Raw genomic sequence first — 16,335 nt, 5'->3', positions numbered from 1 at the left:
TTTTCAGGCTTAAGGTCAACATGGCCGCCTATAACCAAACACCACATGGCATTTTTACACAAAGATTATTCTAAATATTATATATACAACTGAATAAAATTGAAATTCAAAGCGTGCAGCAGGTCATGTGATTTGGACTTAACACACTTCCTTGAAACAAAAGGACAAAAACGAGACACAAAAGGACAAAAACAAGACACAAAGTGAGAAAAACGAGGCACAAAATGACAAAAACGAGACACGAAATGACAAAAACGAGACACAAAATGACAAAAAGGAGAAACAAAACGACAAAGACAGAAAACGACAAAACCGAGACATAAAACGTGGAGCAGGTCATGTGATTTGGAATTAACACACTTCCTTGAGAAGTGTTTTGTGTTTTAGTGATATCCAGTCATTTTTTATTAATGTGATTGTTTTCATAATAAATAATTATGGAATTTGTAAAGACATGATCATAATGACCATAGAAAACATTAGTTGTTTTTTTTTATTTTTAATAAAAATGTATGCAAGACATATCCCATGGACTTCAAAAGTCCCTCAATTATATATTGACCCACGTTAAAATAAAAAATGGAGATGAGGGAAGCAAGTCGGAAGCCTATAACCAGTAACAGTAGGACTGTTTCTTCCTACAGAGCAGCTTTTCCTCCAAGAAATATTTGTATAACTTCCCTCTCGGTGGTCATTATTAAACATATTTTTCGTTCACCTCGTCTTTAATCGTCAGTCATCTCCATCGATCGGTATCTGGCTGCCTCTCTGACCACCTGCAGCTCCATGCCTTCCCTCCCCTCATCTCCCACCTCCTCCCTCGCTCCCGGAGGAGGGAGCTCGCTGTGCGCCGCCATCCATCAGGCTTGTCATCGGTCGCTCCGGGGCGGTTGGCGAGGATTGCGTGGGACTCGGCTCATTTCCCTGCTCTGATTATCCCGGCCTGCTCAGCGGGAACGAGCCCCTGCTACTCGGGCCTTCGCTGCCCCTTCTTCCACCTCCGCCTCTGTGTCTTCCTCGTCTCACTTCTCCTCCGTCTTCCTGCATACGTTCCCCACTCAGTCAGCCCAATTATTACACTCCCATATTTCTTTCTTCCTGCATCTTGTCACCCTTCTCCTGCCCGGTATGGACCAGCACGTGTGGTGTTTACATCTGTGAATACATTAATGCAGCGAGAGCATCTGTGTGTTCCCCCCAGGCAGCAAGAACATCGGAGTTTCACAAGAGACGAGACGTTTATTAAAAGAGCTTTGTCTGGAAGCAGCAAGGGATTCCCCGACTGTTTAACAGCTATTGCCATTTCATCATGGAAACTGTCAGAAAGTCTCTCCTGGTGGATTCTGACAGTAAAATAAGTGTGGAGGCAAGGTCCTGCTGCGAGTGGTAGTGAAAAATGTACATTCATGCTTTATTTGTGTGAAAGCAGAGATGTCATGAAGGGAATGTGCCTCCGACAGAACTCCTACATGTAAAATTCAATAGAAGAAGATCAGTGTTTTCTACAGAAATATGGAAATTATGTTAAATTTACATTTGCATATAGAACAGTAGGAGTGTTTATGCTTTCCGGCTTTACTTTCCACGATAAAGGTATAGGTTGCCCTTAAAATAGAAACAATATTTCCCATTAGCTAACGTTTGTCAAGCAGTGGTGCTTGTTACTGTGCTCCCTCAAGGAAAATTAACAAAGTAAAATGACTTAAATGGTCTAAAAATGACTTAAAATGGTCAACATAATTCAAAATGTTCAAAATTGGTGTAAAATGGCTTCAAAATTTGTCAAAATGGCTGAAATTTCTGCAAGATAACTGAAAATGGTTTAAAAATTACTTAAAATTGGCGAAATGATTGGAAAAAAGTGTCCAAAATGACTTTAAATTTGTTAACAGAAACCTGGAAACTTGTTCAAAATGATTGAGAAAATTGGTGTAAAATGGCTCAAATTTCTTCAAAGCGATTAACATTTAGAACAGTAGGAGTGTTTATGCTTCTCTGCCTTACCTCCCGCATAAAGGTGCAGGATGCTCTTAAAATGGAAATAATATTTCCCGTTAACTAACATTTTTCAAGCAGTCGGTTAGTGCTTGTTACTGTAAAATGACTTAAAATGCTTAATATTCAGTTGACAAGTAGCTGCAACAATTAAAGTGTCTTAATTGGAACTACCTTTGTCCTGTAAATCCAACAAATTATCTTCTCCATTCAAAAATGGGGCTCTCTTTTTTCATCTTGCTCAAACCAGAATATGCCCATATCGGCTTTGCAAGCAAATCCAAGATGTTAACGTCGAAAATTAGCCGAACTTAAGTTAAACACCTCAAGACAGTTTGTGCCATTAAACCCAAGGAGAAGAAGGTGTACAAACGCTCACATAACATGCAAGTAGTGACTGAAATATTACATTTCTGTTAGCACCATCCAGCTTTTTTTATATAGGTGTTTGAACAATTACGCAAAATAATCACAGTTAGCTCGAATACCTGTGATCTGGCGATATCTGAGAGTTGTGTTGTCACGGACCCTTCATTCATAACACTATTCTGATGATATAACTGACCAATAATCTGTTCTTGGATGCCGTTCACTGCAAATCTGTCACTCTGTCTTCTGACCAACTATTGCACAACCAACTACCTCCTCATCACCACCACGGCTGTGTTTGGGAACATCCAGTTGGGAGTTTCCATCAACCACCTGCTGGCTCGACTCCACCAGCAGCACCATTTGTCCTCTTTCCTGCCTTCATATCGGCCTACACATGATGAAGATGCTTCCCATAGATGGAGTCTGACCACCCACGTCTTTCAATAAACATCGCTGCACACTTATATATGAGCTATCCTTACTGAAGTGACACACACTATTACAGCATTGAAGCTTTTCTTGCTTTCTGTACAGCAAAAAGGGACAGCTGAGTTTCTTTTTTTGCTGCATTTTCAGTGCTTGGCGTTGCTACCTTAACCCTCGTGTCGTCCTGCGGGTCAAATTGACCTGTTTTAAAGTTTGAAAATGTGGGGAAAAAAAAGTATTTTCACAGAGAAACTTCCGATGTTCACATTTTCAACATTTTTGGGAAATCTTTGAACATTTTTGTGGTGGAAAAAAATGTTAAAAAAGATGATTTGCGACGGCAATGGCAAAACACATCAAAACACGGATGTGGGATTTAAACAGAGAAGACAGCCTAGTAGAGCTGTAGCAGCAGAAGCCTTTCTAAGGTGTCCTCCAGCTCGTACCACAACCGGACAGAAAAGGACGAAGCATGGAAGGATGTAGCTCCCAGGTTAGTAACCTAGTATTAGCGGCTAGCAAACACACACAAACACTGCTGTAAATAGTGGCCACAGCACTTAGTTTATGCTATTAAATAAATAAAAATTAAATCCGTTCATGTTTGGGTAGTTTCCCTGTGATTGTAGGAGCTCCGTTTATGCTATGGTTGTTTATTTTTCATGGATGGACGGCGCACGCTTATTACGCATTCACGTCAACTCACATACATCGTAGGCTGAGATTCAGTTTTCATTGTGTAATCTGCACACAGCAAACTTCACGTCGTGCCCAAAGATCATTAGATTCATGTCATACAGTGTAGCAAGCTGTGAACTTGTAAGATTGTTAAAAATCGCACAGTGTGTAGAGGCCTTAAGCCGCTGCTCCATGTAGGCGTCTCCAAAACAAACGCCTGACACAACAAACAAAGAAGTTAATTTGCTATTTATATAATTCTGCATTTTGCCGAGTAAGATCAGCTGAGAACAATTTCTCATTTACAATGATGACCTAGCAAGAGACCCCAGCAGGAAGTGTTGAAACAGAGATTAAAAACAGCCCATGTTGGACCACTCAACCAGTTGAGTGGGCGACCCATGAACAGGGGCAATAGTCCCAGATGCAGTGGCCTGGGTTTGATTCTAACTCATGGCCCTTTGCTGCAGGTCTTCCCTCCATTCTTCTCCCTACTTTACCTTACTTTACTGTCTGCCTCTATACTAACCTGTCAAATAAAAAGCCAACAAAAGGCCAAAAAATACAGCCTAAATTAATGCTACCAATTCAGCGAAAACAGTCAGCATGTGCAGCTTCTGCTTAACCCTTTGATGTGCAACATGAGTCAAAAGTGACCCAAATCCAATGGAAAATGGGTATCTTCTGTTGAGCCCTTCTTCACCTCTCGTCCTGCTAGCCACCATATCATGAGGCTTCAGACAAGAATGAGAGGATCCACTGCATCATCTAAAGCGTGTCCTCCTTGTCTGCTGGTGCATTCACACTCAGCTGAAGTCATGACCCATCTGCAGCAGATCACAAGGTTTCTAAACAGGCACACGAGCACAGCAGGCCACAGTGGTCATCTGGGACACTCGGATGGCTGTGGCTTCAATATGGCCCAAATAAGCATTGAGGAGAAACATGCATCAGTGCATTACATCACCGCGTGCAAGCAAATACTCACTTAAAAACAAAAACAGAGTCGTCATTTAACCTTACAATGATGCAAGATTTTTTTTTTTTTTTGCACAAAAAGGGGCACAAATCTGAAGATATGTTTGCATTTTTAATTTCCCTGATGTTTATATGATGCAAAAAATATTGTTTTGAGCAAATCTGCCACCTGGGTGGCCCCAAACATTTGATGAAATGCTAGAAAAACACTAGACATATTACGAGTAGAACTCCTAATCGATTAGCTGTGAAATACTAAATTAACTCTCATTTATTTTGGTAGCAATCAATTAATCAATTTGTGTATTTTTTTTCTCTGATTTGAGCTTCTTAACCTCAAATATTGTCACGTTTCTTTATTCCTCTGTGACAGTAAACTCAATATCTTTGAGTTGGGGACAAAACAAGACTATTTTGGATGTGAAATTGACATTTTTCACCATTTTCTGACATTTTATAAACCAACCACTAATTGACAGATTAATTGGCAATGAAAATCATCATTCATTGGAGTTCTATTTTGGGGAGCTGACAATTTCTGCAACTTTCTAAAACCAACAATGGGACAATCATGCTCATCTTATGCAGCTATTATGTGTCCTTCAAAACATGTTTGCAGTTGCAAACAACTGTAGGTTTTATGTAAAAGTAAAGTCTATTTGACAAGGTTGCTGTCTTGGTACAGAACAGAAACACGGATTCAAACAATCCCCAGACATACTGAGCGAGACCAAGGGCAAAGCTTTCCATACAATAATGGAAGTATGGAAGAATTCAAACTGTCACCTACACAAACTTTGAGCATAAAATCAAAAACATTACAAGATGTATATAGCTGCTGGTTCTTTCACATCAAAGAAAGCAAGTGGAGGTTTTTCGAGCACCTAATTATGCTGCCTTCTGCAGAAGAGGAAGGTTTTCTGGGACTTCCAAATGTGAAGACATACTGGTGCAGATCCAAACACTCCCATCAAGCCCACAAGGAGGTGGATGTCTGGAATAATATTAGTTTGCCGACACCAAACCCCGGATGCAAATCAAATGCAGAGGAGAGACAAATACATTATGTTATAAATATTCTACTGTTCAATCAGATTCTTATGTGCACAAAGATGAATGTGAAGAGCGTAAAAGAATTGCTGCTCACAAACCCATGAATTCGTCTCTGAACCTTTGACAAGTGCTGCCTCACCCAAGACACGACACAATGCTGGGACTGCAACAAAACAGCAGGAGCATAGCAACTGCAGCTACGACATGTGGGTTTGATGAGGGTGACTGAGTGGGTGTATGACAGCAGAGTCAGTGCTACTCAGCACTGTTATTGCTTCCAAAACCTCCTATGTAGGCCCATGGCATAATCAAAAATGCTGAAATCTGTTTTTTTTTTTTTTTTGTTCTTGAGTCCAGCTGCTTTGTGGAGGAAAATAAGTTGATATGTGTTTCATATGGGTCAATATATAATTGAGGGACTTTTGAAGTCCGTGGAATAGATCTTGCATACATTTTTATTAAAAATGAAAAAAAAAACTAATGACTAATGGTCCCAAACAAATGCTTATTAATCCTCTGAAACCCAAAACCCAACAGCGGGATTGAAAACCACATGAAATCATCGAAAATCCTTTAAAAATTGCCAAATTCATAAGAGCAAGACACTGTAAAAAAAAAAAAAAGGAATTGTCATCACATCTTAAACATTTCTCAACAACTCTTGAATATATAATATATGGCATATGGTTCCTTCAAGAAAATTAGCCAGAACTTGTGATATTTATTCTAAGTACTTCACTCTGCTTCCAAAAAATCATCAAACAAAAATACAGCTACTGCAGCAAAAAAGATCCTGCAACAGACAAAAAATGTTTCTAGAAGTTGACCAAAGTGTATTGTATTTTTTTCTCTTGACAAAAGATGAAAATAAAACATGACAAACAAAATAAAAGCAGCATGGTTCTGAAATGGTATATGTAGGAGCAAGTTGTCGGAAGATACATTCAGCATGGTGAAATATCTTTCTAGGTTTGATGTACAGAGTATTGTGAAAAATGGCAAGTTTGTAAAATGCAAAAAAGCTGGGTTAAATATCCCATTTATAGCAAGTTTACCTCCAATTTTTATTCCTGTGTTGGTGGTACATGTGGGCACTTGGAAAATGATATACAGGGGTCCTCGGTTTATGACATCCTTGACCTACAGTGTTTCGTCATTACGTTAACATATTGTAGCGACCCTCTGAGTGAGACTTTATCTGCTTCTCTGCTGGTTTATTGAACCTTCACACAGGCTACTGTGGGCCGTAGCCAACACCAGAATAACTAGAAAAACCCCATAACTTAGCTCCAGAATTAGCCGCTGTTCCCAGCTCTCTCTACTGCTGACTCTCAGCCAATCAGAGGTGAGCTAACTAAACATGGTACGTTCACTGACATTAGTTAAATCTGGAACTGAACAATAAACATTGAAACATCAACAACAACATCAGTCTGTTACAATATTATGTTATCTTCTTGCAAAATGATTCATGCGTGAAAGTCGTTGGTATTCATGACTTTTATGAAGAACTGATCAATATCATGATGCACGGAACGACTTTGGTTACATTTTCTCCGGAGTTCCAACTTGCGGCGAAAATCGACTTGCATCGATCTGTCAGAACGGAACTCTGACGCAAGTCGAGGACCCCCTGTACATGTTAATTCCAGTTTGTATGTTTTGTTAAATTTTGAATTTTATGATTTATGGCATCATAACTGTGTTAGATTGCCAAAAAGACACATTTGAGTTCACACTACTTCAAGTCAATGTTGTGCTGTTTCCAGAGAGGTAGAGGACTTTATGCTGCAGTAAAAAATGAGCCTACAGTGAGTACAAATCCAAAAACTGTGTGTTGTGTTAGCAACTTTTTGATTTGTTTTTTTTTTTTGGTGCCTATATGATGTACAAAAGTCATAAAGTTTTCATAAACAGACAAATGTATTGTTGTCGACCGGGGCTGGTCATGAGGTTTTCATGGGGTTTACTGACATTACTACTTGAATGAGAAGGATGTCATTTATGGGAACAAATCCATAGAGAATCACCAGACTCTCAAGTTCCTCTCTGCAGTTCCTCTACAAAGCTTTACAGCATTTTTCTGTTTTTGTTTTCTCTTTTGCTTTCAGCCACAGGAGTTTTTCAGCAAAAACCACTCTGTAGTGTACCTTTCCAGCACCAAACAACAAAGTTAGTGACTAGGTGGTGAAGACAGTGAAACATTCAGTCTCTAAAGAAGTAGATGCTTCCCTCAAGAGACCAAAAAACAAACGTTACAAGGACTGACTAGACTTGCATCAGCCACACAACTCGAAAAAAAAATGTTTTGCTTCATATCTACTGGAGGCGTGAATTGCTTTGCTTGCCTTTTTGCCATCCCAACTTCCAAAGGTGATAATTTGTCGATGTTGTGTTTAGAAATTGTTTCTCCTGCCTGGACGTGGCAAAAAAAGAAAAATCCTCTGCGGTATAGGAGCAGCTTTATCCATTTCTGTGAAAAATTCTCACGAGGAGGCAGAGTGATGAGTTGAATCAAGGTTAGAGTCGCTATTCCTAACATTGATTTTCATTTTGTAAATCTATACGAGTACAATAGACGGTGACATTAAGCATCAAAAAACTGAAAGGTGAAACTTTTTCTGCATTTTAAACTTTCTTTTCGAAACTTGGGACTTTGTTTGGGACTTGTCCTGAAGGATTTGAGACATGTCGAATCACTTGAGTGGTGATTTGCCCCAAACAACTTAATCGAGGTCATTATTAAGGAAGTTTTCAAAGAAGTGATGCATTATATCAGTGCAGTATTGCTCTGACAGCAAACCCGAAAATCTCATAAACAACATACAAGTGAAAAAAGAACCCATCATGTGCCTACTCATACAGGGGGTTCTCAGTTTACGACGTCATCGACCTACCGCATTTCATCGTTATGTGGGAACTGGTTATGTGGGACTAGTTGCCGAGTGGAGCAGATGAATACGTTGTCACGCCGCGCTATAAGACGGCTTTGTTTACGTTCACCGGTTGTATGTAGTCGTAGTAAATTTGACTTCTTTACTGTGGCTATGGATACACATTACAGAGTGAAAACTGCAACAAAAACAGAATAAAACAACATAAATGCATGGAAATAAATCCTTGTAACTTAACCAGTAAGTCCAAAAATGAAGTTAATTACTTACGACATTGCCTCTGTGGCATTTACAAAGTAGATAAGATAAGATAAGATCTATTTTGTTCATCCCGGAGAAAATTTATTTGCAGGGTTCAATAAACAATAAACAAAGGTTCGTGGAATATACACAATTACACAGAGGTTAGTCGTAAAATAGAAATAACAAAGAATACAAAGTACAAAATGTGCGTTTCTGAAAGTGTTTGTGTTAAGTGTCTAGAAAAAATCTGAATTAAAATCAGTAAGAAAAATAAGAGCCATGCATCCAGAAAAGCATGTACGTGTGTAAAGCTAAACATCAAAGTAGCACACAGGAAGTGACTACTGTCAACAGACAACTTCAAAATAAAGGCTTTTTCAAAATAGAAGTACATTGATAATTCTGCCTTGAGGGCAACACACTATGGAAGTGAAATTAGATTTAATAAAACGCTCGGAACACGGCAAAACCGACGGATATCGACATTATTAGATCAAGTTGTAAAAACAGTGGAACATATTCTGTTATCTTCTTGTAAAATGACTCATACATGCATGAAAGTCGTTGGTATTCATGACTTTTATGAAGAACTGATAGATATTGTGATGCACGTAGCGGCTTTGTTTACATTTCCTCCAGAGTTCCGACTTACGGCGAAAAACGACTTACATCAATCTGTAGGAACGGAACTTCGAAGTAAGTCGAGGACCTCTGTATATCTTTTTTTTAACTTCTGTAACTTATTCCTATTATAAATGGCTGGTTTGTAAGCTCCCTAAACTGACACTTGAACACAGTGAAACGTTCATGTTCATGCTGTCTCACATAATGCCTACCCAAACCTCAGAATAGTAATTCCCCATTAGTCTGGTCCCAATTACTCTTCTCCACATGCTGACTCATGAACTAACAGCTGAAGATCTTCACACACGATAGCAAGCGAGCTCACTCCACATAGAGGTTATTATATTTTTGAGGCTTGCTGTCAATTTGCACGTTAGGTAGAGGTTCTCCCCGTTGGGCATAATTATACCGCAGAGTAAAAAAATGTTCAAAGTGGGACTCTGAGGAAACAAATGATCTAAAAAGCAAATTAGAGACGTGGAGAGATATAACGTTTCCCTCCTCCGGAGCAGAGCTTCTGCAAGAACAATCAGGAGGCTATTTGGAAAGACTGCCACTATTCAAAGAGAAAGTACATTTGATCTGTAATTTAGTTTGATTTAAAGCTATCTGCTCATCATTTAGCTGGATCAAAGGGGAGCGACTTTAAGGCCGCTTTTGTCAGTTCAAAGCTGTTCACATGGAAGTCGCTCAGCTAGCAGAGGACATCCCAGCACACACACACTGATGTACATTAAACCCATATAATAAATACTAAATATTTCCACTGCTACTGGTTCTTGTACACCAGGAAAAGAACAATTAAAGCAGCTGGCATCAAATGTAATTTCTTTTAAATCACTTCTGAAAACCCACTTTTACAGACTTGCTTTTACGTGAGGATTACTTTTAGCTTTATTTAGTTTTAGCGTTCTATTCTGCATTATGTCCTGTTTATTTTAGATTTTCTCTCATTTTATTTTACTTTTACCTGCATGGTTCTTTGGTGTGATGTCATCTCTCTAATTTTTTATTTCTCTGATTTTTTTCATTTTTAATTTCTAATTTTAACCCTCAATCTTATTCTTTAATTTTTAAACTGTCTAGCCCCTTAGTTGCTATGATTGCTAATCTAGCTAATTATTAATTTCATTTATTGTCATTTTTACTATTTATTTTTAATTGACTGCTCTGACTTGTCACCTATATCTTGTTTGACTGTCTGTGTTGCATGTTTTAAGCACTTTGTGAACACTGTTCTTCAGGGTGCCATATAAATAAAGTTATTATTATTATTACTATAAATGTTTTTAGCTGTCTTGCCTTTATCAGAGTAATATCTGTTTGTACTGTGCATTGTCTTTAGCAGTCTTGTGACCTATTCACTATAGGCAATTTTACTATAATCTTGATAACATATTTACTCTAATTATTTACTCATAGTAGAAACAGAAGATTACTTGACAAATATAAGTCAATAGTCAAAACATTTTACTCAAAACCATTAAATGAAAATTAAGGGAATCATCAAAATTACTCAGATTAATTCTCTTGGAATGATAAATTCCAAAGTCATTCATCCCATAGCTTATACAGTTTATATTTCAGTCTAAACCAACCACCGATCATCTGTAGAAAGGCCTTCAAGTCTCACTCCTCACTTAACATCAGATACAAACTAAGCAGAATGACAAGTAGAATATGTAGCTACAGCCACATTAACGCTGTCAGACTCACAATGATCAGTGCTTTTTTTTAAAAAACCAGCACTGTCTGACAAGCCATTTATGTCTCTACTCATCAAAGTAAAAGGAACCCATGCAACTCTCCAATTGCAATTACGTTTTTGCATTAAAGAATGTTCTCTCTCGACATCCTCCAAAGCACTCCAGAACTTTTAGGGCCTGTTTCTGCCTGATGCAGCGAGCAGGTATCAGAGCAAACAAAGAAAAGCTCACAACAAGCCCAAAAGCATTTTTTTTTTTTTTTTTTTTTTAAATAATCTGATGATTGAAAAATTTTACAAGTACTGCAACCACAAACTAACATATTAATTTGTTTAATTCTGGTCTGAACTCACAATTTTCCTGGTTAAAAAAATACCTACAACGTGTTTCTTGTCAGTCAGCAAAGACATTATACGGGGGCGGAGTTCTGTTCCTACTGATTGATGTAAGTTGAATTTCGCCGCAAGTCGGAACTCTCAAACACAGCCATTCCGTGCATCACGATATCAATCAGTTCTTCATGAATACCAACAACTTTCATGCATGTATGAATCATTTCACAAGCAGATAACAGAATATTGCAATGGACTGATATTGTTGTTGATGTTGAGGTTTCAATGTTTACTGTTCAGTTCCAGATTTACCTAATGTCAGTGAACGTGCCATGTTTAGTTAGCTCACCTCTGATTGGCTGAGAGTCAGCAGCAGAGAGAGCTGGGAACGGTGGCTAATTCTGGAGCTAAGTTATGGGGTTTTTCTAGTTATTCTGGCGTTGGCTACGGCCCACAGTAGCCTGTGTGAAGGTTCAATAAACCAGCAGAGAACCAGATAAAGTCTCACTCATTCATCACAGAGGGTCGCTACAATATGTTGACCTGTTTTTACAACTTCGCCAATGTTGGTTGGTGTTTTGTCCTGTTCCGAGCGTTTTATTACATCTAATTTCCCTTCCATGGAGACGGCTTTCCTTTTCTGCCATCAGAACAGTCTGACTTACGCTTGGGAGCAATAATGAAGGACAAAAAGTTAGTGAATGTAGCACAATCCAAGGTGGCATACAACTGGAGAATGTAAACAAAGCCGTCTTATAGCGCCGCGTGACGGCGTCTTCATCCGCTCCGCTCGTCAACTAGTTCCACGTAACCAGTTCTGACGTAACGACAAAACGCCATAAGTCGAGGACATCGTAAACCGAGGATCCCCTGTATTTCTGTTGTGTAGTAGTTCTATTCATATGAACATGTGAGAAGTGTAATGTTCCATGTAATGTGTCAGGTGCACATGCTTTTTGACTGCCGCTCTAAGCTAAATATGGAGAATTGCAACACAAACATAACATGCTGATAATCTGATTTAATGCATTCCTTTGCATTCCAGTGTATCCCAACATCTATATGCTCTAGACACAAAAATCATCACTCAAAAAAACTATTCAAGACCTTTTACTTTAATCTTGGAAATGACTTTAAAGCAATACTTGTAGGTAGTGGAAATACACTGACTGGTGCAGGTGTGAAATGGTGTGTAATTTTGCAAACGTGGGCTTTACAGGGTTAAGTTACGTAGCCAAATTCTTACTTAAACTCTTGATATTTAGAAAATCCCAGCACAGTCATGAAACCTGCAGCACTTCCCACAGCCACATGATGGTCCACACCAGTGACTTCCATGTGATCGAGGGTCACAATGAATGAAAACACGAGATCTGTCATCATGCATTTTTGTTGCTGTGTTTGATTTGAATAAAACAGCACAAAAACGGCAGGTAAATAACTTACAATAACATTAGATTTTTTTCTAATTAACTAATCAATTAAAAGTTGTTTTCAGTGCAAGTTATTAGTATGTTGAATCAAAGACATTACAGCTACCAGTCAAGTTATAAACACAACAAATAATCCTCTGCTGCCTCAAATGCAAAAATGAATCCAACACAAAATTCCAAACACTCACACCAACACAAACAATTCTTTTCTCATCAAAAGAATTGTTTCGGCATCTGATAAGCCTTCTGGGGGAACCTTTTTGTCTGTCATGCAGATGGTGTGAACAATATTTGGAAGTGCCTTTTCTATTAATCCCGTTCTACTGATGTCTTCCCCAAAGAAAAAAGAAAAGGAAAACCAGCAGAACGCTTCAGATGCTAGCTTAATTTTGCACATTTGTTTTTCACAAGAAAAGGTGATCAAAGCCGATTTCGGAGCAAGCGTTTGACAGTTTTTTGTCATTTTCTTCGTGGAGGAACACTTGTTTACCTCCCCTGGCGGACTCTTTGCTGAATGTGCATCAGATTGTTTGTGTATTTGTGCGTATCCGTGGGTGATTAATGGTGTCAGCAGCAAAACGTCTGACAGAGCAGTATCTGTACGGCATAAAGGCTCATGCATAGATGGACACGGACAATAACAGCAACAAAGAGGAGCTGACACTAGGGGCAGTCAGACAACGAAGGCAGAAATTGGTCTTCTCGTACCTCTGGTCCCTCAGGCCTATTGTCATGCTAAAGATCCGTCATACACAAAAAATAAAGTGATGACAAACATAAAAGTTTTTTAAAGTTGGTCAGCGATGTGAAAGGACACGGATGGAACAACACATATATATTCCAGGAGCCTTTTCCTCCATCTATCACACAGTAAACCCTCCTCTGCATATAATTTTCTCTGTCAGATCATATTATTTGTCTTCCGTGTCACCTGTCTGACAGCTCGCTATAATCACTGGAATTATTTAAGACAGGTTGGCTCGCTGTCTCGTCTCTGCACTGATGGAAATATAAGACGTCTTTATGTATTCTGCCAACAGTGGGAAGAAGGCAGTCAGTTTTACGGCTCAATTCATGTATTTATACGTTTAATTTATTATGTTCATAAAATTCTTTGTTTTTATTTTAGTGTACTTTGCATATGAGAATTAGTTTATAATTTATTATATGGCTTAACATTTTTCATTTAAATATTTTCAAATATTTTATATATTTAATATTTGTATTAATATTTTTTATAGTTTTAATATTTTTATTATTAGATAATTATTATTATATAAATATTTTAAATATTTAAAATATTTTTAAAGTTTATATATATATTTAAAAATATTTAAATAAAAACAATTTTAAAAAATTACATATGTATATAATTTAAAACGTAAAAAATTAAAATAATATTTTTTATTATTTTTCATTATTTTTTCATTTAAATGTTTTTAATATTTTAAATATATAAAATATTTATTTATAAAATATTTATATTAATAATTTTTCTATTTTTTATAATTTTCATTTAAATATTTAACATATATACTTAATATTTAAAATATACATATATAAATATATATGTATATGTATGTGTGTGTGTGTGTGTGTGTGTGTGTGTGTGTGTATATATATGTTTTTCTATATTTTTACTTACATTCATTTACATTCTATTTAAATGTTCACTTCCCTCTTCTTTCTTTCTTTTTACTACCAGGAAATACCCAGGAGATATTTATTTATCAGACCAATAAATAAACATGTGCACTCAGAACAACATTTACAGCTTGACATAAATTCCAGGGTTTTCCCTATGTGAGCTTTGAAGAAAATAAAAAATAAAATTCAGATGGCCAATCCATCTCCCACTGGGGGGAAATCTCTTTTATCTCCAACATATCACTCCTTTAACCTGCAGAATGAGGTTTCTAAACACATAAATATCTCACTACTGTGTTGCACTGAAACACAAATGAGCCCCATCCTTCCTAAGGAGAACTTATGGCAGTGCACTCCATCAGCCTCACTCTCTTCTCCCAGGAGCACATGGGGATTTATGCAGTGGAGAAGACACTCGAGATGATAGCAGCACAAGAAGGGCTGGGTGAAAACCCCTGTAAGGGAGCCAGGGAGATGCAGAAGTAGGGGAGCAGGGGGGGATAGGAAAGGAAATGAAGGCATGATTGATGTTTCCTGGGCAATTTCACAGCCCTCGACTTCCAGCAGAGATGGGGACAGAGAAAGAACCAGAAAGAAAAAGGACAACTGTCAACTTCGCACCAAAAAAAACCTCCAAAAAGTAAGTAATTTTGAGTCACTTCGAGGTGTGAAAGCAGACAGTAAGATAGTGAAAATAAGATGGAATAGTTTTCACGAGGGCTTAACTATTTAATGAATAACATTTACAGTTTCAGCTACATCGATCAAAAACGAAATTCTGTCTTCAAAGAAACATTCCAGTGTTTTTTAGCTCATAGCAACCAGACATTTACATTTTGGGCTGCGTAGTGAACCTTAACAATTTGCATGTTCATTTGTGTGTTGTTGTTTTTTTTACTGCTGTAGGGATCCGTTGCCAAACGTCCATTTCTGTATGGAATGAAAATGAATTCACAGACTAAAACCTGCTTGAGTTGCATCACCATTACAGAAATTAAAAATTCCCTCATGTCTTTAGAGCTTTAATGTCTCTTCAGCTCATTGTATTGTGCCCTTTGGTTTAGTCTCTCTCTCTTATTTCAAGTGCACAATTATCACCTGTAAAAAATCTACGATAAAAACACCAGATGCTACCTGCAGAGATCAAAACAGCAAACATATTAGCATCAGTAGAGACCAACAGAGTTCAAATGTGATAAATATTGGATGTACATACATCATGTAAGCACAATGTTAATGGCGCTATTTCAGGAGAATGGACACTGTAGCTATTACTGTAACTATGACTTCTTGTATAGCTCCTAATTACTGCTGCAACTGTAATATTGCAATCACTTCAGTTGTATACTACATGTGCTGTCCACAAATGGGCAATAAAAGGTACTTATGAGAGCATTTTCTAAGAAACACAGACAGTATGGAGTGATACTGGTGTCTGAAATGATGATCAATAGATGCCATAAAAATCAAATGTTAAGCACACTAATTGCATCCAATCCATGTATAAACCATTATCCCTAATTGATTTTTTTTACAGAGATAATAAAATTGTAGATAGAGTCGAGACAAGCAGCCAAAGCACAGACATGCTTAAGTGCAGTAGCTTTGAATGTGCAAAAAGTTTCAGTCATTTTGCAAAGAAAAATACCAAAAACTAAAAACCCAAGGGTTTCAACAGGATCTTTGCACCATTTGATGCTCAGACCCTAATTAAAGCTGCAAGCAGCAATGATTGGGTCCTCACATCATTGCTGGTCAGCGAATCCAAGCATGTCCACCAGGTGGCGCTGTGACTAAGAGTGTATTTTGGCCTATGGCTGCAATGAGGGTCAGACTCTGATCACACATGTAAAGTTTCAGGCAGATTGGAGCATGTACAGGCCAGTTACACAGTATTTCCTGCGTCATGGCGAAATGTTGAAATTCTGGGGGTCGCCATTTCCACACCCCAAAG

At 37.8% G+C, this 16,335-nt stretch overlaps 1 protein-coding gene across 2 annotated transcripts in view; it reads right to left on the bottom strand.

Annotated features, from left to right (window-relative positions):
* Positions 1-16,335, bottom strand: part of LOC111585036 (ankyrin repeat and BTB/POZ domain-containing protein 3-A) — a 263,417-nt gene that overhangs the window by 222,829 nt on the left and 24,253 nt on the right. The gene's annotated exons all lie outside the window — the stretch shown is intronic.

This window comes from Amphiprion ocellaris, chromosome 21, assembly GCF_022539595.1.
Source record: "Amphiprion ocellaris isolate individual 3 ecotype Okinawa chromosome 21, ASM2253959v1, whole genome shotgun sequence".
Lineage (NCBI taxonomy): Eukaryota > Metazoa > Chordata > Actinopteri > Pomacentridae > Amphiprion > Amphiprion ocellaris.
The sequence above is the reverse complement of the archived record's forward strand: the minus strand, read 5'-3'. Positions and strand labels throughout refer to the sequence as shown.